General features: G+C 46.9%; 1 pseudogene; it reads left to right on the plus strand.

The window, feature by feature from the left end:
- The first annotated feature begins 3,773 nt into the window (after positions 1-3,773).
- On the plus strand, positions 3,774-3,891 carry LOC126093837 (5S ribosomal RNA; annotated as a pseudogene).
- The last annotated feature ends 6,867 nt before the right edge of the window (positions 3,892-10,758 follow it).

Consider the following 10,758-nt stretch of genomic DNA (forward strand, 5'->3'; position numbering starts at 1 on the left):
ACTCCTGGAAATGGAAAAAAGAACACATTGACACCGGTGTGTCAGACCCACCATACTTGCTCCGGACACTGCGAGAGGGCTGTACAAGGAATGATCACACGCACGGCACAGCGGACACACCAGGAACCGCGGTGTTGGCCGTCGAATGGCGCTAGCTGCGCAGCATTTGTGCACCGCCGCCGTCAGTGTCAGCCAGTTTGCCGTGGCATACGGAGCTCCATCGCAGGCTTTAACACTGGTAGCATGCCGCGACAGCGTGGACGTGAACCGTATGTGCAGTTGACGGACTTTGAGCGAGGGCGTATAGTGGGCATGCGGGAGGCCGGGTGGACGTACCGCCGAATTGCTCAACACGTGGGGCGTGAGGTCTCCACAGTACATCGATGTTGTCGCCAGTGGTCGGCGGAAGGTGCACGTGCCCGTCGACCTGGAACCGGACCGCAGCGACGCACGGATGCACGCCAAGACCGTAGAATCCTACGCAGTGCCGTAGGGGACCGCACCGCCACTTCCCAGCAAATTAGGGACACTGTTGCTCCTGGGGTATCGGCGAGGACCATTCGCAACCGTCTCCATGAAGCTGGGCTACGGTACCGCACACCGTTAGGCCGTCTTCCGCTCACGCCCCAACATCGTGCAGCCCGCTTCCAGTGGTGTCGCGACAGGCGTGAATGGAGGGACGAATGGAGACGTGTCGTCTTCAGCGATGAGAGTCGCTTCTGCCTTGGTGCCAATGATGGTCGTATGCGTGTTTGGCGCCGTGCAGGTGAGCGCCACAATCAGGACTGCATACGACCGAGGCACACAGGGCCAACACCCGGCATCATGGTGTGGGGAGCGATCTCCTACAATGGCCGTACACCACTGGTGATCGTCGAGGGGACACTGAATAGTGCACGGTACATCCAAACCGTCATCGAACCCATCGTTCTACCATTCCTAGACCGGCAAGGGAACTTGCTGTTCCAACAGGACAATGCACGTCCGCATGTATCCCGTGCCACCCAACGTGCTCTAGAAGGTGTAAGTCAACTACCCTGGCCAGCAAGATCTCCGGATCTGTCCCCCATTGAGCATGTTTGGGACTGGATGAAGCGTCGTCTCACGCGGTCTGCACGTCCAGCTCGAACGCTGGTCCAACTGAGGCGCCAGGTGGAAATGGCATGGCAAGCCGTTCCACAGGACTACATCCAGCATCTCTACGATCGTCTCCATGGGAGAATAGCAGCCTGCATTGCTGCGAAAGGTGGATATACACTGTACTAGTGCCGACATTGTGCATGCTCTGTTGCCTGTGTCTATGTGCCTGTGGTTCTGTCAGTGTGATCATGTGATGTATCTGACCCCAGGAATGTGTCAATAAAGTTTCCCCTTCCTGGGACAATGAATTCACGGTGTTCTTATTTCAATTTCCAGGAGTGTACTTCAGTACGCAGGCGATGGTTGTTTGTATACTCACTCCACTTATTTTGAGGACTGTGAAACTGCACTTTCCTCTGACCTGTCCCGTGTGAAAAGCTGACTCCGAGCGCACGGCGTGGAAGCTTCGGCTGACAAGCCACACCTCGTGATATTTTCCAACGGTTCCTCTCCACAGATTCCCGACAGAATGATCCTAGCTTCTTGGACGCTGTCTCTGATTCTCGACTGTCATGGATCTCTCACATTAACCGTGTAATAAGTGACTGTAAAAACATTAAATATTATCCTATCAGTCTACCGAGTTTGGTGAGGCCCTCATCTCACTCATTTATTGACGTTGTACAATGCCTTAATTCGATCAAGACTAGACTATTATAGTGTGGCGTTCCACGCTGGGCGAAAGGACATCCTGAGGTAACTGGACAAATTTCAGTTTAGTTGTATTCGACAGTGCTTAGGCGCTGTGGGCTGTACCCCCACGAACGACTGCTTAATTTAAGCCCATGAAATGACCTTACATATTAGAAGGTAATTTCTGGTGGACAAATGTCTACTCAATAGGCTGTCCTTTTTAAATCATCCTTTGAAGTCCAAACTGGAGGCCATCAACTTGATTTACCGGAATAGCACCTCCCCCCTCATTTCTGCTCTGGTGATTAGCCATAAAACATGGGGTGACCTATCGACAAAAATCCTCAGAACAATTTCACTCTCTATCTATGTGCGCGATTATTCAGTCGTCTCCCATGAAGTGTGTATACATTTAGGCGGTATGTCACTAACGGAAAATCCATTCATCCACCGTAATACAGTATGCCTTGTACACCAGACATGGTCGGACTCTTTGTGCAGGTCTACTGATGGCTCCAAATCAAGAGAGGGAGAAAATGTGGGATGTACCTTCCTCTATCCAAAAATACGTACTTCAAACATGCTTCAAATACCGAACGAAACTTCGATTTTTTTCTGTGAAACATGTAGCCGCAAGAAGCCTTAAAAGATATCAGCTCCCTTCTTGTGTCCAAGGTCCTCATTATATCTGCTTCTATATCCGTTTTGCAATCTCTAACGGCAGAAGAAGTGGAATTCTAAAACCAACAGCCTCATCTAATCGTTTGGCAATGGATCCAGTTTGAATTCCAAAGACAGACGATAGAAATTCTGTGGGTTAAATCTCATTGCGGTATAATTCATAATGACTGGGTTGTTTTGGAAATCAGCCTTACGCAAACACAATTAGTTTATTTTTATATTTACCCAGACACGTTTCGACACCAATGTGTTATCTTCTGTGGGTCAACTTTTTTTATTTCTTAAAATTACATCGCTGGCGAGTTGTTTCGTAGTGTCGCTTTAAACTGAAACTTCTAACAAGCGTGACAGTTCTGCTGCGTATGAGGCAAACTGGAACAGTTGCAGGCCTATCAGGCCATCAACTTCACGGGTCTTAGGATCCATATCCACACAATAATGACATTATAAACCTCGATAATAACAAATGCTCTGTACGAGATGGCAACAACAAATACTGACGAAGTGGCGATAAAATTTGTGTATTTTATTAGATTCGTACTTTACAAAATACCGGCGCCGGGCACACAGCATGTGCCTACGCACCGCAGAGGAGCTACTTCCGTGTCAAAATGTATGCTGCCGCACACCAAAGGAGCCGCCCTGCAAAGAAGGGGCTTCGTTGTCAAAGATAGCCGCCGCCGAATCAACTCGCCAGACGTTTAATAAAGTGGCTTTAAGCTATCGTTCGAGTTACTAGCACAAAAGAATGGTGTTTACATGAATAGGCCTTCTTCTATTTAATAATAGATTCGGAGGTTGTCAGAGTCTGAAACCTATTGATCAAATTTCCCTGTTCATTAAATAAAATTCTTGTGTTGCAATTCGTATTCACAGAGCTTATATGTGGATCGACACCACACGCCGCGCCGGCCGGCTAGCTTGCAACCTTCCGCTCCCGCCTTTTAGCGTCACCTGCGCTTACCAACTATGTATTTACTCTACCTGTAAGAAACCATTAAGAATTCGAATTATTCAGCAGTTTATTTGCACCAGTAGAAAAAATTTAAGGGATTTAAAAAGATGGGACCTGGATAAACTAACAGAATCAGAGGTTGCAAAGAGTTTAAGAGAGAGCATTAGGGAACGATTGACAAGAATGGGGGAAAGAAATATAGTAGAAGAAGAATGGGTAGCTTTGAGAAATAAAATAGTTAAGGCAGCAGAGGATCAAGTAGATAAAAAGACGAGGGCTGGTAGAAATCCTTGGCTAACAGAAGATATATTCAATTTAATTGATGAAAGGAGAAAATATAAAAATGCAGTAAATGAAGCAGGCAGGCAACGGCCTTGCCGCAGTGGATACACCGGTTCCCGTCAGACCACCGATGTTAAGCGCTGTCGGGCGTGGCCGGCACTTGGATGGGTGACCATGCGGGCCGCAATGAGCTGTTGCCATTTTTCGGGGTGCACTCAGCCTCGTGATGCCAACTGAGGAGCTGCTCGGCCGAATAGTAGCAGCTCCGGTCAAAGAAAACCATCACAACGACCGGGAAAGCGATATGCTGACCACACGCCCCTCCTACCCGCATCCTCAGCTGAGGATGACACGGCGGTCGGATGGTCCCGATAGGCCACTTGTGGTCTGAAGACGGAATGCTGTGCTGCTATAGATGAAGCAGGCAAAAAGGAATACAAACGTCTCAAAAATGGGATCTACAGGAAGTGCAAAATGGCTAAGCAGGATAGCTGGAGGACAAATGTAAGGATGTGGAGGCATATATCACTGTGGGTAAGATAGATACTGCCTACAGGAAAATTAAAGAGAAAAGAGAACCACTTGCATGAATATCAAGAGCTCAGATGGATATCCAGTTCTAAGCAAAGAAGGGAAAGCAGAAAGGTGGAAGCAGTATATAGAGGGTCTACACAAGGGCGATGTACTTGAGGACAATATTATGAAAATGGAAGAGGATGTAGATGAAATGGGAAATATGATGCTGCGTGAAGAGTTTGACAGAGCACTGAAAGACTGAAGTCGAGAAAGGCTCCGGTAGTAGACAACATTCCATTAAAACTACTGATTGCCTAGGGAAAGCCAGCCATGACAAAACTCTACCATCTGATGAGCAAGATGTATGAGACAGGCGAAATACCCTCAGACTTCAAGAAGAAAATAACAATTCCAATCCCAAAGAAAGCAGGTGTTGACAGATGTGAAAATTACCGAATTATCAATTTAGTAAGTCACGGCTGAAAAATACTACCACGAATTTTTTACGTAAGAATGGAAAAACTGGTAGAAGCCGACCTTGGGGAAGATCGTTTGGATTCCGTAGAAATGTTGATACACGTGAGGCAATACTGACCCTACGACTTATCTTAGAAGATAGATTAAGGAAAGGCAAACCTAAGTTTCTAGTAGATGTAGACTTAGAGAAAGCTTTTGACAATGTTGACTGTAACACTCTCTTTCAAATTCTGAAGGTGGCAGGGGTAAAATACAGGTAGCGAAAGGCTATTTACAATTTGTACAGAAACCAGATGGCAGTTATTAGAGTCGAGGGGCGTGAAAGGGAAGCAGTGGTCGGGAAGGGCCTGAGACAGGGTTGTAGCCTATCCCTGATGTTATCCAATCTGTATATTGAGCACGCAGTAAAGGAAACCAAAGAAGAATTCATAGTAGGAATTAAAATCCATGGAGAAGAAGTAAAAACTTGGTTGGTTCGGGGAAGGAGACCAGACAGCGAGGTCATCTGTCTCATCGGATTAGGGAAGGACGGGGAAGGAAGTCGGCCGTGCCCTTTGAAAGGAACCATCCCGGCATTTGCCTGGAGCGATTTAGGAAAATCACGAAATTAAATCTACGATGTTCGCCGATGACATTGTAACTCTCTCAGATATAGCAAAGGACCTGGAAGAGCAGTTGAACGGAATGGTCAGTGTCTTGAAAGGAGGATATAAGATGAACATCAAGAGAAGCAAAACGAAGATAATGGAATGTAGTCGAATTAAATCGGGTGATGCTGAGGGCATTAGATTAGAAAATGAGACACTTAAAGTAGTAAATGAGTTTTGCTATTTGGGAGCAAAATAACTGATGATGATCGAAGTAGAGAGGATATAAAATGTAGACTGGCAATGGCAAGGAAAGCGTTTCTTAACAGCGAGTATAGATTTAAGTGTCAGGAAGTCGTCTCTCAAAGTATTTGTAAGGAGAGTAACCATGTATGGAAATGAAACATGGATGATAATTAGTTTAGACAAGAAGAGAATAGAAGCTTTCGTAATGTCGTGCTACAGAAGAATGCCGAAGATTAAATGGGTAGATCACATAACTAATGAGGAGGGGAGAAGAGAAATTTGTTGCACGACTTGACTAGAAGAAGGGATCGGTTGGTAGGACATGTTCTGAGGCATCAAGGGATCACCAATTTAGTACTGGAGGGCAACGTGGAGGGTCAAAATCGTAGAGGGAAACCAAGAGATGAATACATTAAGCAGATTCAGAAGGATGTAGGTTGCAGTAGGTACTGGGAGATGAAGAATCTTGCGCAGGATAGAGTAGGATGGATAGCTGCATCAAACCAGTCTCTGAACTGAAGACCACAACAACACAACAGAAAAAATTACGAGGGTGGCGCTCAAATTAATTGTAATCTACGGGAAAATATATTTTTTAATAATCTGAGTACGTAATTTATACTTTCAACAAATTTTGGGAGCGCCATTTTTAGACGTGCGGTTACGACCTGGACCACGGTCCGCCAGGTGCCTACGGCTGGTCTAGAGTTTTCTACAAATACCACTATTCTAATTTTTTGAATAATGCTGCATATAACAAAGAGCTTTTCAAATTTTTACAAGCTGCCAAGATATTTATGTAACACTAACCCGGCACTCGGGACCAGGTTAACTGTTATGTTAATATGTATTTCACGTGTCTAGTTATTTTAATTTAGACCCTGAACAGATGTATTTCTAGTGCCCTATTTTGGATAAATTCTAGTGTCCGATTCCACTCGTCGCCTTTGAGTAATGTCGTCATGCCTAAGACAAAGAAGCTACGTGTAGGCAATCTATGAAAGCAACGGATCGCACTCGTGAACAAACGAATGTAGCATACGATAGAATTACAATCACTTCCACGCAGTTATTTACTTAGTCACGAATTAAATCGAAACGAAATTAAGATAATGAAAATAACTAAGAACAAGAATTAAAAACAAATTTTCATGTATGGTAAGAAGTATTCTCGTAATTTATGCCATTAGAAAAGCACAGAGAACCTTTAAATTGCATTACAGTGAAGCACATGGTGAAGTCATACTGTTATAAAACAGCGTTAATTTTATGTTAACTACTGAACCTAACGCTAGAAGCGCAGGGAAGTGGGAGTTTTGGGCGAGGAGAAACAAAAATGTACCACAAAAACAAAAAAAATGAATGACAACAAATACGAAACAGTAGAATAAAATGTGGAGAAACCATAGAGTAAATGTCTCTGGAGTGAGCATTCACATGCGCAGAACAGATTTTGTGTTGTCAACATACATTGCCAGCCTGGTCACGTGATCTCGGGACATCGTGTGTGTGTGTGTGTGTGTGTGTCCGTATAGCGCCCTGTATATTTAGAATGTCACTACATCCCCAGTACAGAAGGATTCTTTTCGTACATGTCGTGGATTATTTATATATGTTGCGCAGACATTTTAACAGTATCCATTTGATACCGGGAATAAACCAGCTACGTAACTTTTAAGGGCAAGTGATATTACATTCTGCTTCTTTGCGATAGGTGTCATAGTTCAGAGGCACTCGATTTTTGGTAGTTTTCGCTATGATACGGCACTTTATAGTATTACAGAGCCTGACGTACATTTTTGCAGTGATAGTCGTTTTTGCGACCTAAAGCATAATTTTTCTTACTGGTGGCACTTTGAGGTATTTATTTAACGCATTTTAAGTACTTGCCCCCAGTTTATTAAATAAATAGTAGACTGAGAAATCTATATACATAAACGACAAGTCACTGATAAATGCATGGAGGATAGTATTTACTGAAACAACTAACCTTTCCCTTTCCAATTTACGGGAGGAAACGGTTGTTTGTAAGCCTTTGTATGAGCCGTAATATCTGTTTTATAGTCATAAAATCGTAGAAAAATAGGTCTACAGAATGAAGCCTTAATTAGAAGGCGTCTCGAAATTTTTAAACATATACAGTGTCGCTTACTAATATGATTACTATAATTAGAGCTACATTGTATGTAACCATGAAAAGTTACTATCCCTCCTTTCACATATTTTTCTTTGCATCCGTAGCAACAACAGTAATTCCCCTCGCTATTACACTGTCAACAAACGGCGAAACACAACAAAAACTCTTGACATTATAACTTCAAAGGCTGGTTTAATGTTGACAACATGCGCAGAACGCAATGCTCACTCCAGAGATATTTACTCTATGGGAGAAACTGACACACTAAATTCTAAAAGAAAAGTCAGTACATGACAAAAGAATATGTACAAAAAATATAGAATATTGGAATAGGTAACTAGAGTTAGCCTATCTAGGTAAACAGGTAAATTCCAGTTACAGATTTCAATCGCTCCATGAGTCATATGTAAATTATTTTTGCAGTTATATCACTGATACGTAATACCATTTCTACATTTATAATGACCCTCTAAAACTACTGCGGTGTATAACAAAAACTGGAATCGGTAACTAGAACTGATCTTCTACACTCCTGGAAATTGAAATAAGAACACCGTGAATTCATTGTCCCAGGAAGGGGGAACTTTATTGACACATTCCTGGGGTCAGATACATCACATGATCACACTGACAGAACCACAGGCACATAGACACAGGCAACAGAGCATGCACAATGTCGGCACTAGTACATTGTATATCCACCTTTCGCAGCAATGCAGGCTGCTATTCTCCCATGGAGACGATCGTAGAGATGCTGGATATAGTCCTGTGGAACGGCTTGCCATGCCATTTCCACCTGGCGCCTCAGTTGGACCAGCGTTCGTGCTGGACGTGCAGACCGCGTGAGACGACGCTTCATCCAGTCCCAAACATGCTCAATGGGGGACAGATCCGGAGATCTTGCTGGCCAGGGTAGTTGACTTACACCTTCTAGAGCACGTTGAGTGGCACGGGATACATGCGGACGTGCATTGTCCTGTTGGAACAGCAAGTTTCCTTGCCGGTCTAGGAACGGTAGAACGATGGGTTCGATGACGGTTTGGATGTACCGTGCACTATTCAGTGTCCCCTCGACGATCACCAGTGGTGTACGGCCAGTGTAGGAGATCGCTCCCCACACCATGATGCCGGGTGTTGGCCCTGTGTGCCTCGGTCGTATGCAGTCCTGATTGTGGCGCTCACCTGCACGGCGCCAAACACGCATACGACCATCATTGGCACCAAGGCAGAAGCGACTCTCATCGCTGAAGACGACACGTCTCCATTCGTCCCTCCATTCACGCCTGTCGCGACACCACTGGAGGCGGTCTGCACGATGTTGGGGCGTGAGCGGAAGACGGCCTAACGGTGTGCGGGACCGTAGCCCAGCTTCATGGAGACGGTTGCGAATGGTCCTCGCCGATACCCCAGGAGCAACAGTGTCCCTAATTTGCTGGGAAGTGGCGGTGCGGTCCCCTACGGCACTGCGTAGGATCCTACGGTCTTGGCGTGCATCCGTGCGTCGCTGCGGTCCGGTCCCAGGTCGACGGGCACGTGCACCTTCCGCCGACCACTGGCGACAACATCGATGTACTGTGGAGACCTCACGCCCCACGTGTTGAGCAATTCGGCGGTACGTCCACCCGGCCTCCCGCATGCCCACTATACGCCCTCGCTCAAAGTCCGTCAACTGCACATACGGTTCACGTCCACGCTGTCGCGGCATGCTACCAGTGTTAAAGACTGCGATGGAGCTCCGTATGCCACGGCAAACTGGCTGACACTGACGGCGGCGGTGCACAAATGCTGCGCAGCTAGCGCCATTCGACGGCCAACACCGCGGTTCCTGGTATGTCCGCTGTGCCGTGCGTGTGATCATTGCTTGTACAGCCCTCTCGCAGTGTCCGGAGCAAGTATGGTGGGTCTGACACACCGGTGTCAATGTGTTCTTTTTTCCATTTCCAGGAGTGTATATACGTTGATTCTACACTCCTGGAAATTGAAATAAGAACACCGTGAATTCATTGTCCCAGGAAGGGGAAACTTCATTGACACATTCCTGGGGTCAGATACATCACATGATCACACTGACAGAACCACAGGCACATAGACACAGGCAACAATGACGGCACTAGTACAGTGTATATCCACCTTTCGCAGCAATGCAGGCTGCTATTCTCCCATGGAGACGATCGTAGAGATGCTGGATGTAGTCCTGTGGAACGGCTTGCCATGCCATTTCCACCTGGCGCCTCAGTTGGACCAGCGTTCGTGCTGGACGTGCAGACCGCGTGAGACGACGCTTCATCCAGTCCCAAACATGCTCAATGGGGGACAGATCCGGAGATCTTGCTGGCCAGGGTAGTTGACTTACACCTTCTAGAGCACGTTGGGTGGCACGGGATACATGCGGACGTGCATTGTCCTGTTGGAACAGCAAGTTCCCTTGCCGGTCTAGGAATGGTAGAACGATGGGTTCGATGACGGTTTGGATGTACTGTGCACTATTCAGTGTCCCCTCGACGATCACCAGTGGTGTACGGCCAGTGTAGGAGATCGCTCCCCACACCATGATGCCGGGTGTTGGCCCTGTGTGCCTCGGTCGTATGCAGTCCTGATTGTGGCGCTCACCTGCACGGCGCCAAACACGCATACGACCATCATTGGCACCAAGGCAGAAGCGACTCTCATCGCTGAAGACGACACGTCTCCATTCGTCCCTCCATTCACGCCTGTCGCGACACCACTGGAGGCGGGCTGCACGATGTTGGGGCGTGAGCGGAAGACGGCCTAACGGTGTGCGGGACCGTAGCCCAGCTTCATGGAGACGGTTGCGAATGGTCCTCGCCGATACCCCAGGAGCAACAGTGTCCCTAATTTGCTGGGAAGTGGCGGTGCGGTCCCCTACGGCACTGCGTAGGATCCTACGGTCTTGGCGTGCATCCGTGCGTCGCTGCGGTCCGGTCCCAGGTCGACGGGCACGTGCACCTTCCGCCGACCACTGGCGACAACATCGATGTACTGTGGAGACCTCACGCCCCACGTGTTGAGCAATTCGGCGGTACGTCCACCCGGCCTCCCGCATGCCCACTATACGCCCTCGCTCAAAGTCCGTCAACTGCACA

This window comes from Schistocerca cancellata, chromosome 7 (assembly GCF_023864275.1).
Source record: "Schistocerca cancellata isolate TAMUIC-IGC-003103 chromosome 7, iqSchCanc2.1, whole genome shotgun sequence".
NCBI lineage: Eukaryota > Metazoa > Arthropoda > Insecta > Orthoptera > Acrididae > Schistocerca > Schistocerca cancellata.